Source organism: Artibeus jamaicensis, unplaced genomic scaffold (genome assembly GCF_021234435.1).
Source record: "Artibeus jamaicensis isolate MK-2021 breed Jamaican fruit bat unplaced genomic scaffold, CSHL_Jam_final scaffold_584, whole genome shotgun sequence".
Classification (NCBI taxonomy): domain Eukaryota; kingdom Metazoa; phylum Chordata; class Mammalia; order Chiroptera; family Phyllostomidae; genus Artibeus; species Artibeus jamaicensis.
In genome coordinates this window covers 13,550,583-13,569,126 of record NW_026522048.1, presented here as the reverse complement: position 1 = coordinate 13,569,126, position 18,544 = coordinate 13,550,583, and the positions used below count along the sequence as shown (strand labels likewise).

Here is an 18,544-nt window from a genome sequence, read left to right as displayed (position 1 = left end):
GTAAGCCCCGCGGATTCCCGCACTGGCTGCGCGAGGCTGGGGGTGTCTGACGGGAGCTTGGGCGTCTGGACCGAGAAACAAAAGGCAGGAATCCCGCCTCTTCCTGCTGCTTCCCGCCCACTCGGCAACTTCCCACCTACCCGGACCGCCACCCCACCGGGACCCCAGGGTCTCTAGAAGTAGTTAGGAGTTGGGAGAGGAGACTTCCTTATAGTGCTTAGCCGCCTGCCGGTCCTGTCGGCAAGTAGCCCCCCCGCTGTCCTGCGTGGTACCCGCGGGCGCCCAGTCTCCGTAAGTGTGGGGGGGGGGGTATCCAAGGTCAAGGAGGTTCCAGCGACAAAATATCGGTCAAATCGGGAATTTCCACCAGCCGCCTCCTTGCCTTATCCTTATAAGTAAACACAACGTGACTAACTTCCCCAGTGGACAAATATTCTCTGGTTCGATTCCCAGCTTCTGGGAACCCGCAACCTTCCTGTTCTTAAAGAGCAGAATTTCTCCTCTAGACTAAATAAATGACGTTACAAAAACGCCTCATTCCACAAGTGTTTTGCTTTTCCCAGCTACACAGCTACACAGGCTGTTGTGGGGGAGTAACCCAAACTCAGCCATATAGGGGCGTGCTCCAAAGGGCCTAGGTTTAGGTTTGTTGGTGTCAGAAAAGTCCAGGGATGCCACCGACAATCGAAGGGAATCTAATAACTGAACTGCAGGATGATCTGTTGTTTTAAATAGAAAGAATAGTAAAAATGCTGGTCTCTATATCTGGTTCACATTCTAGGCCTACTGATGACCTCTGTGCCAGATCCCGGAGAAGAGATATTTGGGAGAGTAGGGGGCTCAAAAAAGTGAGTAAAACTATCCCTCAGGCCGTAAATGTGGTAGCCTCTTCTGGTCCAGACCTTGTCAGCCTCCGCACGATTGCGATTTTGGGCTGGGTAATTCTTTGTTGTGGGGGCCTGTTCCATGCTTTGTAGGATGCCTGCACCCACTAGCTGCCAGTAGTGCCCCTCCTTCCCCGTCGTAGCAATCAAAAGCTCTTTGACATGCCAAATGCCCAGTTGGGAAGGGGGCAGAAGGCATTGGTTGAGAACCACTGCCCTGGTCTATATCTGCATGACAAAGTGCAGACTAGGTTTATCATAATATTGTTTTATTTCATATATTGGAGCCAGTCCAGGCTAAATTCACTAAATAGTGTTCTTATTCTCTGTCTACCAAGCACTGTGCAAAAACGCAGTGGTGACTGACATCTCCTGATATGGTGGCAGCAGTCTGGAAGAACTCCTGCCTGCCCATGGGCTTTTCTAAATGTGGGCAATCTGTATTTTCATGATATCAGCTTTATGTAAAAGGGACTTGACTTTTGAGATATATGAAAAGTTTGTCCTTCAGAATCTACTTTAGCTTTGCTGTTTACATTGCTTATTTTTTCTTGCATAGGTTTATGTAGTATTTCTACTGTATGAAACTGTATCTGTAAACTTCACTGCCAACCTGGTTCTCAGCAAACCGTTATCCTTTCTCTCCTACCCTTGGGTTCTCCAAGACCTGACCTGTATAGCTTTCTAACAGGCTCTTCCTGTCCCTAAACTCCATAGCCACATCCTGTCACTTGAAGTTGGGCTTGCTTCTAACCTGAAAGTATTTCTGTCCATACATGTGTGTGCATTAGTATATTTTACAGTAAGTCTGGAGATAATGGACATTTGATTTTTAATAACTCTGTATTTGTATTTAAGTATCAATATTTTAAAAAGTATTTTATTTCCCTTTTTTAAACATCCCTTTAAACTGCTGAGACTCATAAGTGTTAAAGTTCTCTCCATTTATTTAGAGTGGTGCAAAAGAAAAAGTGTGGGTTTTGTAATCAAACAGACATGATTTCAACATTCAGCTCTGCAACCTATTAGTTCTGTGAGCTTGTCCTAGTACTTGACTTCTTTGCACAAGTTTCTTTATCTATAAAATGATGATACTACACACTCTAAGCTGACTGCAAAATGGGAAACATTTACCTGGCAGAGGGTAAATACTCAATAGATGACAGTTGTTATGTCAAGCAAGGATATATCGATGTTCTCTTCTGCCTTGAGAAAGAAATAGAAACAGTGTTTTGCTGAGTATTAATCTTTTGTTGCCACTTAAGGATTTAGTTGTAAGAAGGTATTAGGTGTTTTCCAAAAACAATTGGCCTTCCAGAAGAAAGTAAATTGTGTGCCTGGGGGAAAGCTAGTAGAAGAAATTTGCCCTCATAAGCAAGAATAAGCCCTTAGTAATTCCACATGGTTCTAGTCTATTTGACTCTTTCAACATTTTAAAAGGCAAAATTGAAGGTTAAATGTGTCCAGCAGGATGTTTCTTTTTCCCAAGAAATGCACAAGAAATCTTATACTCTGTAATAGCTCCTTCATTCTCTGGAACCCATTAACCAATTTCAAATCAAAGTCCTTTGTCAAGGTCATTGACCTAAGGTAAGGTGAAGCAAGGTTTCCTTTCTCCATGACCTTGCGCTCCAAGTTCAAATGTTTTAAATATTTTTATTTAATACTACTTTTTCATAACAAAACCCTGAACTACATGAGTATGAATATAAACAAATGGTCACTTTATTTTATTTTAGGGCGAAGATTCCTTCTTAGAAGCCAGCTAGTTTTTGGAGGAGAGGAATTTTGTAGTATATGTTAAATAAAGAAAAAATAAATTCTCACTTTGCTAATCTATACAGTTTATAATACAAACAAGCAACTATTTATTCCACCTTATTTTTTAGCCAAGATTTAGCAGCAGTGGTGGGAATTAAAAATTACTCATACTCAATCCTAATACTCTATGATGCATTTTCTTGCAGAGAAAAGAATAAGTTATATATGCTTAAAATTTGAAAGGTAGATTAGACTATTTTATTCTTGATATTTGTCATAGTTGCTTTAAAAAACTTGCTTTAAACTCCCACTTCCTTATAAATTGCATTATGCATAACCTTTTTCTCTGATGATTACTGTTTGGCTTCAGCGCAGTCTTCTGTTACAGCCTTATTTATGTTTTCTTTTCTACTACAGCTTTCTAACTTTTCTACTTCTGTGTATGCTTTCTTCTTACAGCAGAGTTTTTCTAGCTCTACTGGTATGAAAAGCTTTTAACCTCCAAGACAGTCTGTTCCTTCTATCTTACGTCAACCCCTTAAATGACTTATCCCACTTTTTCCCCTTCTTCATTCGCATCCCCAACCACCAGCCAACATCTCCTCGGCCTTCCATGTTGCCTCTCAGTATCCATATTCTCTGCTCTGATTACACTTGCGGTGGCTGATCTCAGAGGAATGCATAGTTTTCCATCTCCTTACCAAGAACATCCTGTGCTTTTCATCAGTCCTTTGGCATTCTTAGTTGTATTCCCTTGCTCTTTAATTTCTCTGTTTCCTTCCTTTCAGATTATAAAAATGTGGTCTACCCCATATTAAAAAAAAGAAAGCTGACAAAACTTCCCTAACATTTGTAGTAGGTATTCATGGTTCCCTCTATAGTATCCATTCCCAGGTTTTTGTTTGGGGTCCACATTCAGTCAGGGAGGTACCTCCACAACCTTGGTTCGGGGGTGGAGCCCTGGAACCAACCACGGCCTGGATGGGGTGAGGTGGGGTGTCATGTGACCTGAGCCCATCCAACGGTGTGCATCTGAACTCTGCTGGGGTGCAGAGACAGACTGTGGTCACCTGCTTTGGAAGGTGCTATGTGCACACATGAGGCCCGGGGTTGTTACAATCACTTGCTGTAGGCAGCCAGCCTGAGGATGATTCAACATGGGAAGGACAGAGAAATGGAGCCAGAGCTCTGAACAAACTTCTCGTGAAGTTTGTCTACCTGCTGAATCTTTTCGTTTGGAAGCAGATGAATTCCCATGGTTGTTTTGAGATGGATTTTGTTACTTGCACTTAGGACTCCCAACTGACTATGGTGGCTTAACACTGTGTCCACAGATTCTTTGATACTCCTCTCTTCATCGGTGGACTTTCATTTTCCTCCCCTTGAGCATGTGCCAGATTTTGTGACGTGCTTCTAGAAAATAAAGGCTATGATTCTAAGACTAACTCAAAAGAAGGATTGTGATTGCTTCTTCTTTCTTCCCATCCACTTCTCCGTGTGTGTGTGTGTGTCCCTCTCTTTTCTTGGATCAGTGGCTCTGGGGAAGCCAGCCACCATGTCAGAAGGACACTCAAGTAGCCCATGGAGGGCCCACGTGGTAAGAAACAGGCCTGCAGCCCCAGAACAGTTGAAGCCTTCTGCCCATGAAAATAAGAGTGAGCTTAGCAGGAGATTCTACAGTCTGGTTAAGCCTTCTGATGACTACAGTTCTGGATGGCACTTCGACTGCAACCTCACGAGAGACCCTGAGCCTCTGCTGTGGTCATCAGAGAGCTCCAGATTGCCAAACCAGTTACCGTTTTTTGGTCCTTACCCTACCTGATCTCGTGGTTATGGGGCAATGTTAAATAAATACACAACTGTGGTACATGCACAGAATGAAATTTTCTAAGAAAGGTCATGCTTCTGAAGTTTCACGCAAATGTTAATGCTGTCTTAAGATACTGTTCTGATGAGAGATAGGAATAAATTCTCAAAGCTACAACCACTAGAAAACTTCCTTATTCCCCCTAAAAACTAATATGAAAAAACAGAGCAGCACCGGCTGGTGTGGCTCATTTGGTTGCATCATCATCCTTACAAAGGTTGAGGGTTCGGTCACCGGTCGGGGCACAAACCTAGGTTGCAAGATCAGTCCCCACTTGGGGTACACATGGGAGGCAGCCGGTAAATGTTTCTCACACTGATGTTTCTCTCACTTCCTTTCTCCCTCCCTTCCTCTTGTCTAAAATCAATAAACATATTTTTAAAAATTTAAAAAAACAGAGCATACTGAAGGATCTATTATGAAATTTTTATTATCTCACTTGCGATAAGAAACACCAGGCACTGCCAAGAAAATAAAATGTATATGTTCTAACTTCTACATAGAATTGTTTCTTGTTACCGATTAAGGAAAATTAAATGTATATTTATGAACCAAATTTCAAGAAAAAATTTACAATTAGCAATAAGGCTTATGAAACCATTTTGTTCATTTCTCCTGTTTAGGAAAAGACTAGGTAGAAAATTAGTTGAAATCCTAGGTAGGATTTCAAAATTAGCATTTGGGTTGAACAAAGCTCCAGAGAAAAATGTCATAAAAATTTCCACTTAAAACATTGTATATAGTGCTTCTCTGGGAAACGACGTAAGGAAGGTAACAGGCCTTTGGGAACAAGGCACAGTGCAGTGCTGTGATTGACAGGCACTTAGTTATTCATGGCATAGGCCTGGCAGGGTTTTTGCGTAATCCTCACATACGGAATTAAATTCATTTGTAAAATGAACCTTTTCTTGTAAAAGAAAATAAAAACTGTCATTTCCTGCAGCTCTCACCTCATAAGAAAAGTGTTGAGCTATAGAAAAAAGGTTAGTCCTTTAGAAAAAATAATAGCTCCTATAAATTCTATATTTATATGTTTATAAGGACAGCTGACTTAGATTTTACTTTAAACATTATTGACTTACACTGTTCCAAAAAGACTGTGGGAATACCTAATTCCCATTCCTAATTCTTAAATAATGTCATGTGCGAAAAGACTCATGCGTTTTGATTTATTTGTTCCTACATTTGGTTCAGGAGACTTGGAGTGCTACAGCAACCCATACTCCATTTACCTGTTAATGGCTGGCCATAAGCTTAAATGTGTGTGTTTGCACAGACTTGCAAAACCATCTGCGTCTTCTGTGAAAGGGCACTGGGCTACCCTGCTGTTCTTACTCTCCTGTGCAAATTCAGCTATGTAGTTATAAATGGAGACAAGCCAAAGTACACACCATTGGCTGTTCTTCCAGCCAACGGCCTGTATTGCAACCTAATAGCAATAACTATGGAGTGTTCTTTGCATGTCAGACATTATAGGAATACTTTCTTCCTGGTTGGAACATGAGCCTAGGGAGGTCGTTTCTTTATCCAATTTACAGATGAGTAAAGCGAGACTCATAGAAGTTGAGTAGCTTGCCCTACAGCCACAAAGCTAAGTCAGTGGTAGAACTGGGATTCAAATCCAGCCTGGAACCAGGCCTCACACTCTTTTTCATTACTGAATGGGGTCTTTCATGTATGGCTCTTTTCAGTTGTACTAGAAGAGCCAAAAAAGGGTACTTTTGCTTGATGGCCCTAAAGCCTGCTAGCTACCTGGGTAAGTTTGGTTCCGGCAAACCAAACATAAACCTTTGCAGTCTGGGATTTCCACACCCTAACTGACTGGAGTGAAGGCTTCCACGAGAAGTGGCACCGTGAATAAGCCCCACTCACACTCAACCAGGGGAGCAGGCCTGGGCTGGGGCCTTTGCTGGGGCGGTGGGGGTAGAGAAATGGAGGAAGATCAGAAGAAGAAGCAAACACGTTAAAAAAGCATCACTTTGACCATCCTCTTTGGGCGAAAGCCTGCCAGGTGATGGATGAACACGTTATGCAACACAAAAACACCAAAGTTTCATTCGGGGCACGGACATTTTGTCCCGTCTCTCACTGGGGCACAGAGATGGAATCAATTCCTGACACAGAGTGTGGATGAGGAGATGCCCATGTGGTCTTGTGCCCCCACCATCCAGCTGAAGAAACGGGTGAGTTTTTTAACTTGTTTGAGCTCAACTTTCTGAAGTCTAGCTGATCAGTAAGGTCCTGTGTAGCTGTAAAGTTCCGTGTTATTATAGTCACGTATTTTTTTGACACGGGAAGGTATTCACAGGTACTTACTCTGACACGAGCAGGGAAGCACGTGATGCTCTGGAGCCAGGGTCAGTGCCTGACCCAGTGTGGCAGTTGGACAGGGGACCCCTGTGCTGGTCTGTGCCTGCCTCTCAACGTGTGGATGCTGGAACCCGAGAGAGGACTTTCTACTTCGGTTCCCCAGCAGGTCTGCCATCCCTGACCGTGGCTGTCACCTCATGTTACTCATTCGGCTTCCAAGTCTGCCTCAGGGTATGTACAGTGTCTTCCATTGGGGCTTGGAAATGCAGTCACATGTAGAACCCAGGCTGCAAGGAAGCCTTGGGAATGTTGAGCCTTCTAGCTGCAAAGGACAGGAAGCCTTTCAGAGCAGTGAGTGGGTATAAAGTGAGCCCATTGGCAGTGTCTGCCACTCTGTGTTACATTGCTGAGTGCAAAAAGTGCATGTGTGTATGGGGGGGGTATTCACACCATGGGTTCTTTTATATGTGTATATGAAGTGCTGTTCCAAAAAGTCTGAAGGGGTATACACTGAAATGTTAGTAGTTTGCTTTGATCAGAAGTATAATTATGTTCTTTTTGTTTCTCTGTATTGACTGATGTTTCTACCATGAATGAGCATTACCTGTATAATTTTTTTAAAGTATGATGTTTATTGCTTATGTTTCTATGATTCTACATGACATAGAGATTAGTGTCCTGTAGATATCTAACTTCAAGGTACAGGCGACAGAATTAGACCTTGGAAATAACTTTGAAGGGAATGTAAATCATTATTCCAATTCAGATTATGTTATCAAATTTTAGATATTGGAAAGAATTTTTTACCAGCGACTCATAGGCAATATAAGTAATAATGACAGGGAAGCAAAAATGGGGTCAGAAGAGACATTATTACCTGGAGGAACTGGTTTTTTCTCCTCATTGTCTCTCATTGCTCATTTTAAAACAGTGACAATTTTTCTTATGAAATGAGATCTGTGATGTTATGTAGTTGCGTTAACAAGAAAAGATAACTTTGAACGACACATCATTTGCACACAGATCATACAACTGCTCAGACAGCAGTGGCAGACAGAATGAAAGGTGGATCGGAAAAGGGAGGTGAGGGCTAGATCATCAGCATCTTTGAATGCTGTGTTGAGAAATATGGGCTCAATTCAAAACTTGTCCCTTTTTGTTCCCTCAGTGGGCACGGATTTTTTTTCAACCATAAAATGGTAAAATATATTCGATCTGTTGCTTAAACTTGAAGACTTATTTTGACCTTGAAACAGCTTATGAGATTTCTAAATCAATAATTATGATCCATAAAAACATTGCTTAAATAATTTGATTTATTTAGTGCCCCACAGAATGTTGTGAACTGGTTGTGTTAGATTTCTATAGCACCTCCATTTGATTAGTGTAGTTGATTAATCTAGTTTTTAAAGGCACCTGCTATATGCAAGGTACTTTGTTAGGCTTTGGCAGATACAGCATTTAAAGAGATTTCTGTTCTCAGTGTACAGTTTACTTAAAAGAGCCACAGCCCTGCAATAAAGAGCTTGATGTGAGACATGTTATGAAACAGGAACGAGGAACCCAGATGAGGAGCAGACCCTGACACCAGGGTGTAAGAACAGGGAGTTTTCTTTGGAAGGTGTAGGAAGGTAAGATGCACCAACGAGCAGGCATCGCTGTGGGCAGCGGGAGTCCAGCCCTAAGGAAAACAGGAACGTGGCATGGACACAACGTCAGAGTCACTGCGTTCAAGGAGCAATGGAGCTGAGGTGTTTATGGACTAATGTTATAGAGCGAAAGTTGTGTCCCCCTCAAATTCCTATGCTGAAGTGTTAACCCCCCAACATGAAGGTGTTGGGAGACAGGGCCTTTGGGAGACAATTGGGTTTAGATGAGGTCACGAGGGTGAGACGCCAAGGAGCATCCTCTCCCCTCCAGGAAGGGAGCGCGGCTGGAAGACTGGAGTGTGGTCTGCAGCCAGAAAAGCCTCCCCGGGGGCAGAAGCAGCCCGCACATTAGTTTCGGGCTTCCTAACCTCCAAAACTACGAGAAGTAAATTTCTGTGGTCTAAACCACCCAGTCTGTGATGTTTGATTATGGCAACCAGAGCAGACTGAAAGGACCAACTTCTATCCGTCTTGCAGTAAGACCTTCCCAACACCCTGGCCTGCCCACATGTGGACAGAGCCGCTTTCTCCAGGTTTGGAGGAGGTTCTCCACCAAAGCCATGCCACTCCTAGCAGGTGGAAGCCCACCTGTAAGCACTAAAGGTAAACCTGGAGCCGTACGGGTGAGAATTACCAGCACCTTCGAGTAGGTTAACTCTGAGCAGGGAGGGAGGTGGAAGTCCTGATACTTCACAGAGGGTGTGGTGCTTCACCTGAGCCTTCGCGAGGTAAGAAGTTAACAGATACAGGCAGGGAAAAACCATTCCAAACTCAGGGAAGGACTGGAGCACAGACCCAGAGATGACAAACACATTTGGTACAATCTGATCTTATTTGTTCTCCCTGTTGACATTATTTAGTTCCCATTTGTAGGAGTGGAGGCGGAGCGGGTCGGTACCAAATTACTTTATTTGAAAGAATGATATGAAAGAAATAATTTAAGTAAATGTTTTGGTACAATTTATAGAAAAGGTAAAGACAACCCCAACATACATGCACTGCCTTAATAACCAGGGGAGCCCCCCGCTGGGCTCTGGGAAGCCAGGCTAAACCGCTGTTTCCTAGGGGCTGTTTGTCCATGAGCTACTGTGCCGTGGTCACACAAGGCTGCGGTGGATTTCACCTGCTCATTTGTAATGAGCCTCGATGAAGTCACAGAAATTGGTGTCATTTTTTCAGTGGCCACTTTGTGCAGTTAATAAGTTAATTGTTTCATTTATTGCTGCCTGGTATTTCATTGTGTCAACCTTTGCCTAGCCCTTTTCCTATTTTTAAATATTTAGGTCACTTTCAAACTTTATTATAAAGAATATTCACTTAATCAATGAGAACGTGTTCTACAATACAAAGATGAGCAAGACAGGTCAAATGCCTGCTCGGTGGAGCTGCCACTTTGTTAGGGTCGGGCACGCGGCTGCAGACCAGTCGGCCTGCACTAGTTCTCAAGCCCCACCCTTGGGACCACAGGAGGTGAATCAGGCCACACTGCTGGGAGCTGCAGGCAGACAGGTCACTGGCTTCCTGACAGGTAAAAGCTGTTCCCTATCGTGTCACCTGGCACTCGGTAGGCAGATGCTGGTGGAGTTGGTTAAATGGTGGAAGAAAATCCCTGAGCAGAGTGTGAAAGCCCTTGAGTTCAGGTTCTTGTAAAAGAATCCCTGTGATCAGTCAGCAGCACATTTCCCCCTCGACTAAGAAAAGAAATGTATTTCTCAGATATTTTATTGTTTGAGGTCTTTAGCTTAGAATGAGACATATTCCAGTTCTTTGAAATGTGGTCAGAAAAGGCCACACCTCCTTAGTTAACATCATAACATGCAAAGAAACGCTCCTTTTTGAAAACCCAGAAGCACACACTTTATTCACTGTCGAGCGCCTTCACCTCCTGTGGCTTCACGGACGCGCATGCCCAGGCTGGGCTTTCTCCTGAAGGACGTTTCAGTCAGCGATTGCCTGTGTAATGTCTCATCTCGCTGAATTTTGTCTCTCACTACGACAGCTCATGGGTCACTTTTAGGGATTCCGTGTCGGTTACAGGATGAGCTCATCTGCCTATATCCAGGTCCCCACCGAATTTCGGAGACCACCTTTACAATTTATCCCCAAATGTCTGTTTCCTTGCCAAGACCACCCCCACCCCATTTTAACATCACCTCCACCTCCAATTCCTTTTTCATCTTTTCATTTGTTTCCATCTCCAAAATCAACAGCTGACATTTTTTTCCAGGGCCATTTTTACAAATCAATCAAAAGTATATTACTATGAAAGCCCTGCCTGGTGAGCAGCAGATTAGGAAACCACACTGTGGTCAGTGCTGTGGGCAGTGGGCTGGTCTCGCTCATCAGCTGAGTGACTCCTCCCCCAGCCCATCCCCCTTTAGCAGAATCACAAATGACTACAGCAGTGGGATTTCTTCTGCCTATTAGCTAACACTGAAAATGGTAAACTTGCCAATGCCAAGGGTCTGCTCCAGTGTTTCCTAAACTGTGTTTCTAGGAGTGTTAGAGTTCCTTAAGTTGCTAATAGGTGTTTTGAAGAATAAAATGGTTCCGTGGTCAAATGACTTCAGGAAACACTTCATATTTATATTCCTTTTAGAGGATTCACAAAACATATTACAAGTTCCCAATTCTATTTGACTATGAAAACCTTTCACAAGATAACAGTTAACAACTCACAGAACACTAATGTTCTAAGGAATATAATTTGGGAAAGCTTGATTTTTATGGAGTTTGTTTCCTGAATGTATGAGACAAGAGAGCATAGATAGCTTTTTAGTCCTTTCATGTGTCTGCAATGGATCCAGACAACAATATGTAAGTACTTAGATTGTGTTTCCATGACGGGCAGGCTTTGTCTTCACTGTCAGTGTGGTTCACCGACACAGCTGTTGCTGATTCGCAGATAAATATTGTCTGAGACATTCCTACTCGAATAGTTTAACACAGTGGTTCTCAAAGTGTGGTCCCTGTGTCAGAGGCTCTGGCCTCATCTCAGAACTTACTATAAATGCAAATTCTTAGGTCTTATACTGACTTACTTGGTAATTCTGGGGGAGGGTCCAGCTATCTGTATTTTAACAAGCCTGCCAGTTAATTTAGGAACACACTGAAGTTTGAGAACCACCTTTGATCACAGCTTAAGATTTCTGTTTTCAGCTCAGAAGGGTTCACAGGGACAGGACAAAATATTTCGGCGATATGGAAGACGAGTGAAATGAACCCTATGACCACTCCAGCCTGCTCCCTAGAGCCCAGGCTGAAGTCAGAGGGAGCAGTCCCAGGCAGGGCCCAGCCATCTCTCTGAGGTAAGAAGATGGAATTGGGAATCCAAGGAGAGCAAGATGGCTAGAATTTTCAGGGCACAGTACCAGGTAAGAGAAAGCTACACACAGAGAAAGATCCAGACAACTATAAAAATCGCACTCACGTCTTCAGCTGAGTACTGATCACAGCACGAGGGTGAAGAAACGACCCGAAACAGCGAAAGATCTGCCAAAATGCAACAGAGGAAACAGCAGCTACAGCTCGCCCAGGGCTGGGGGTGCTTGTGCTCTCTGCAGCTGGAAGGAAGAACCTGGTAATTCACCGAGTGCTGGTAGAACACGCAGAGGGCACTGCCTCGGTGGTGGGGCAAGGTTGTCCCTCAGCTAAAACCTGCTCTGGTCCTGCCTAATAAAGATTAAAAGCAAGTCTTGAGAAGATCAGACTATTTCCAAATAGCATTGATTGAATCCTAGAACAAAGCTCTGAAGACTGAGAGGAAAATTCAAAATGACTAGTATCTAATCAGCAATGTTACCAGGCATGCAAAGAAGCAGGAAAATACAACCCATAATAAGGAGGGACAAAAATCAGTCATTAGAACAGATCTGGAAATGACACGGATAATAAAATGAGTGAATACGGACATTACAGCGGGTATAAATGTATTCCACAAGTTCACATGTTGGTGTAGAGAAATGCTTGAGCATGTTAAATAAAGACATAGAAAATGTTTAAAATGCCCAAATTAAACTTCTGGAAGTAAAAGGTATGATATCTAAGATGAAAATTGCAATCTGTTAGACTCAACAGGATAAAAGATTAAAGAACTTTAAAAGACATGGCAACAGAAACTGTCCAAAATTAAACTTAGAGGCAAAAAAGACAAAAACAATGAGTAGAGAGTTGGTGACATATGGGACAACTTTAAATGACCTATTACATGTGTTTACAGTCTCTGAGATGGCCAGAAAAATGTTTCAAGAAATAATGACCAGAAATTCTCTAAATTTTATGAAAATCATAATTCTACAAATCCAAGAAATTCAGCAAACTCTAAGAACAAGAAACATGAAAAGTACACCAAGGCATATCATTAATCACATTGCTTAGAACCAGTGGCAATGAGAAATCTCAAGGCAGTCGGGGGGAAAATTACCATAGTAAATGCAGATGGAGGGTGAGGGGAAGGGGGACGGAGGTGAAATGACAGCAGATTTCTCGTGGGAAACAATGTAAACCACTAGACATTGGCACAATATCGTTAAAGTACTAAGAGAAATCAATCTGCCAACCTAGAATTTAAAAACAAATGAGAAAGAACTTGAAATGGAGGTTAAATAAAGTTTTTTTCAGGCATATAAAAGCTGAAAGAATTCATCAGAGCAGACGTGAACCAAAGGAAACTTTAAACAGTCTTTCAGGCAGATCCTAGAGAGAAATCTGAAGCTACTTAAAGAAATAAAGAGTGCTAGAAATAGTGCCTAGGAAGGTAAATACAAAGACTTTTTTCCCTTATGTTAAAAATCTGGACTAAAAATAGCTGTTTCAAGAGAAAAACATGCAACACATACAATGTATTATAGGGCTTATAATGTATGCGCAGTACTCCCTCTTAGCTGCAGTTTCGCTTTTCATAGTTTCAGTTACCTGCATTCCTAAAATATTAAATAGAAAACTCCAGAAATAAGATATTCATAGAGTTTTAAAGTGCAGGCCATTCTGAGTAGAGTGATGAAATCTTGTGTGGTCCTGCTCTGACCCACCCAGGTCATGAATGATCCCTTTGTGCAGCATGTCCACCCTGCAGGCGCTGCCCACCCATGAGTCTCTTCTTCGCTGACTCAGTTCAGTTTTCAGATCAACGGTCTTGGTATTGCAGTGCCTGTGTTCCAGTAACGCTTAGTTTCCTTAATTATGCCACATTCACATAACCTTTATTACATTATATTGTTATAATTGATCTATTTTATTTTAGTTGTTATTTTTAATCTCTTATTGTGCCTAATTTATAAATTAAACTATAGCATAGGCACATATATGTGTAAAGGAAAAAATATGTGTAGGGTTTGGTACAATCTGCAGTTTTAGACCCACTGGGCGGGCTGGGAACGTACCCCCTGTGGATAAGGGGGGAACTGCTGTAGAAGTAAAACAGTAACAGCTTGAAGGCCGGGAGGTGGGAAAAGGAAGTGTACTATTGTAAGGTTTTTATACTATATGTGAAGTGGTATATCATCACTTGCAAGTTGGCTGTGATAGATAAAGGACATGCACTGTAAACCCTAAAGCAACCGCTAAAATGAAAGCCATCAAAGAAAAGAAAATGAAATCATAAAAACACTCAACTGAAAAAATGAGACCAGAAAAATATTTTTAAAACGGAACAAAGAACAGATGGGCAAAAAAGAAAACAAATCGCAAGATGATGACTTTAAACCCAAGCATATCAGTAAACACTTGCACAAACAAACAAGGTTTTTTTTGGCCTCTTTTCTCAGGCAAATAAACAAGTCAACTTTGATCTCCTATAGGCATTATATTTCTCTCAAAAAGTTGTGCGGTGAAAGATTAGATAGAAACTTGAACTGATCATGGTTATAACAGCAAAATGATCTTGGCAGTGATTCCTTGTCTAACTTAAGAATATCACAGAAAGATGTCCAACAAGTTCAGCCAAGAGACACTGTGCTGAAGGCACTTTTCATTCCTCTTTCACGGGCGCTTACATAATCGGATTGCTGTAGCGTAACAACCCAGGCACGGACTGTTTGAAGTGATTCTTTCTTACAAGGCTGAGGCTTAGGAATGCTATTTGAAGGACTTTTCTTCTCTGCAAATCCTTTGGGCCAAACTGTGTGGTTTCATCACTGGTGTCTGCTCTTTGGTGGTCCAGTGCCTGAGGGTTACCTGACCCACCTGCTGGCTGCATCCGGTGCCAAGCTCCCCTCACTCTGAAGATACCTGCTTCTTCAGAGTTCCTGCCTTCCTCCAGGCTCAGGGGCTCATCCAATGGCATGTCTCCTTCCCAGAACATGATCTCACCTGCCAAACCCATTCATTTACTTCACTCTAGTTCATCCTTTACCTCTGAATTCAAAAGTCCACCACTGTTCCCCTACCCTCATCCCAAATTCTTACCACATTTTAGAAGTACATGTTATGGAGTATGATTATTTGGACAGCAGTGATGGAAGGAAAGACATTATAAGCATTGGTGCAGTATTTTTTTATTTCTTCCTTTAGAAATAGTCTAATCTTTTGTAGGCATTTGGTCCCTCCCACTCCTGCCTCTCAAGGAAAATTTTTAACTTTATTATGCAGGTTGGGGTAATCAGTGGAATGGAAACTTAAGAAACATGAAAGCCTAGTAAGGTCTACACTGGGGAAGAGAAGTACTAGAGGTAAGGGAAAAGTGGGCCCAGACAAAGAGACTGGGGCACAATCGATGAAGGCGGGACAGCAGAGATGTGAGCAGAGTCGGGAGGAATTTGGGTAGAACCGGGCAACAGGGTGTGTGGAGGGTTCTGGCACAGTGCGAGAGATAAACACTGGGAGCGAGAGGGCAGGGGAAAGAGAATATCAAGACGTTTGTCTGTGGCTATGAATTAAATTCCCTTTGACAATTTTTTTGAGAGGCATCAATAAAGATAGGAAATGCTGTAGTGACATTTTGGTTGCTACATTTGTCTCCTGGGTGAAGAAGGAGGGCACAGAGCGATGTGATGACATAGGTGCCTTGGCTGCCAATGGCTCTTCCCCCTCCTTACCAAAAGGTAAGGCACCCCCAATTTCTTCTGGGGAGCCCCTCTTCCCCACCGTCAGTTCACAGGCTTCTCCTGAAATTGGTCCCATCCCCATCTTCATAAATGAGCATGTGACTTGCCTGGCCAATCAAAGCATCACATCCCCCCTGGCCAGGGATAGTTTAGGGAATCTGCATGTGTTCTTTTTTGGACTGATCTGAGTCAGCCCATATTTGTTGGAAGAATAGAAATACTGTTCTTGTATCACTGGATTTGAATATGGAAATGAAACCAAAACATATGTGAGCAGGGCTGAAGCGTAGGAGAGGTACTGGGTCCTTGCTGACATTGTTTGAGTCCTGATACTAGCCTAAGCCTCAACTAGCCATTGGCTTTTTAACTGCATGAGTCAATCAATATCCTTTTTTTTTTTTTGGCTTGGGCCAGTGTGAGTTGGGTGTTTGGCCACTTGGAACTGAAAGAGTTCTAAATTATATAGCACTCCACTTATATCTGTGCTACATTTGATTGAGACCTATCTCTATGCCTAAACTTCGTAAGAACAGGGACGTGTCTTTTTATTCTTTGCTCTATGCCCATGACCTTGTTCAGTGTCTGGAATATTTGTTAGACAGATGATTAAGTGCATCCTGTATAAACACATTGTTTTGTGACTGGTTTCTCTGCTAGACTTCAAGCTCTCTGAGGGCCAGGATTTTTTTTTTCTTCTCATGCCACTTGAGCTCCTAAGCTAATGCACAAGGCTTAGAATATTTTAGGTGCCTCATAAGTGTTGGCAAAATGAATGAACAAATACATCAAAAAATTCAGGAAATCAAAGCAGAACAAGAGGTTACAGTGCCCATCAAGAAAAGGCCAGTTAACTTGGTTTATGTAAGTTGATTTTCTAGATACATATAGTCAATGCCTATGAAATGAAACCTCAGTTCTTACAACAGATTTTGGAAACTGGGAATGAATCAGACAATTGTAACTACTATTTTTTTCTTCTCCATGATTTTATATCATTAAATGGGATGATAACTTTTTACTACTAGACCCTTATACTTCTTTGACCTAAGAAGGTCTAAGATCATGTGTATAAAACTTAAATAAGAGGAGTGGTTCACAAGTAATTATCATACAGTTCACATATTTGCAGTATCTGGAGAAAAAGTTTGAAACACTATGGTTGTTACCATGTCAAAAGATAAGGCAAAAATCCCAAGCTACATAAACTATATCATTCAAGATTATTTAAAATTCTGACTTGTGAAGTTCAAGAAAAATATCTGGTAAAGACCTGAAAAAGCTCACAAGTACATCCAATCCCCACTCCTGGACCCCTGCAGCGGATGAGTCTATCTTGAGAACAAGAAGAAAACTTGCCCATCATTTCCTCTCCCTGTTTAAGTATTGACTCAAGGAAGAAAATCAAATTTTCTGGAAAATACCTGGATGCTATAAGTTCCCTAACCATCTCTAGAAAATACCTGGATGGTATAAGTTTCTAGAAGATGATAAAGCCATCTTCTGGAAAACACCTGGATGATATAAGTTCCCTAAACCATCTCTAATGGGAGAAAACCTGTGATTCCAGGAAAATATGGTTTTGCCAGGGCCATTTTTGTTTCAGCATAGTACCGCTGAGCAGGCTCCTGATACAAGGCAGAGCTTCCCTTTTCTACGGCGAGACCAAACCTCAGAAAAAAAAAAAAAAACAGAACAAAACAGGACTTCCCTTTGCTGGTTTGTGATAGTCCTCTGTCTGTCCCACAGTTTATTGCTTAAATGAAGGACAGATTAAGTCAACAAAGGTGAGCACATCATGCTGCAGAATCTCAGATCTCTTAGGTTGACTTTATCAATTAATGCATGATGTTGTTAGAAACTGTGGTAGTCATTCTCATATACTGAACTCTAAAAAATATTTTAAAAATTTAAAACCAGAACTTCAGTGTTAATGAGCTCATGGTCAGAAAACAGGTCTGAAAGAAACAATGAATATTTACTCACTTTGTGATGAATTTTATAAGGAGACGGGGTTGAACTCAGAAAGAGAAAAATGTTTCTTTCTTTATATTAAAGGCTTGAGTGAGGATTTGAGAACTTAGTACGACCAAGGAAGGTACTTTTCTGATGTCAGGACAAAAGAGCTTTGTCCTATGTGTCCTCACATGGCTTTCAGCTGCTTTATCAGCTTGACTGTCCCTTCTATGGAAAACAATTGTGAGCCTGTGAAATAACTTTTTTTAAAAAGAGACATGAAAATGTATTTTCTGTACAACAGGCAGAGTGTCTTGTGATCAGATCAGTAGCATCCTGTTGTGGGGATTTCGCTATGGTGTTTATACATCTGCTTCACAGGATCCTTCTTCCTATGGCGTTTAATATAATACAGTTTTACTTGTGCTAGTAAAGTGATATGTAGTCTCAACCATTTTAATATTACTTTATATATAGCCTAAAGAGCTATTATACTGTGAGCACTTAGTATTTGTATCAGATATATAAATGCTCATTGTGTTGAAATGAAAGAATAAACTGTTTATTTGTTTCAGCAAGTATTTATTAAATAATTCATCTAAATTCTTATTTGGCTTTTTAATGTGTTTACCCCTCCCAGTGATGTACACAGAGATTCTGAAGATGTTTCGGACCTACTTAACAGCCTTCTTAGCATTACATTTAAGCACTGATCAGCCTACGTTATATTTTAATAGTCTTGGATGCCAACATTAATGCTTTACATAGGTCTATGTGTCACTTTCTCATGGACAGTTTTGCAAAGTAAAGGGAAAAAAAACCGGATCAGTTTTTTATCATCAACTAATACTTTGAAATGTGAATCCCTGGGATAAACACAGGGAAAATTAGAATAGTTGGTTATTCCATTGTCAGTTCTTTTTTACTAAACTGAATCTTTGAGTCATTATTTTAGAGACGACTGATAGTAACAGGATTTTTCTCTTCATTTTACAGTGGCTCCAGAAAGTCTGTTGTTTCTGATTTTAACTGTACAGATTAAAGGTGTGAGGAGGCCAAGATACGCGGCTGACTGCA

General features: G+C 41.6%; 1 long non-coding RNA gene across 1 annotated transcript; it reads left to right on the top strand.

Moving 5' to 3' along the window:
• The first annotated feature begins 220 nt into the window (after window positions 1-220).
• Window positions 221-4,509, top strand: LOC119039981 (uncharacterized). The gene is made up of 3 exons (XR_005080763.2): window positions 221-291; window positions 782-848; window positions 4,178-4,509. It is a non-coding gene; the product is annotated as an uncharacterized LOC119039981 (long non-coding RNA).
• Window positions 4,510-18,544: the final 14,035 nt, after the last annotated feature.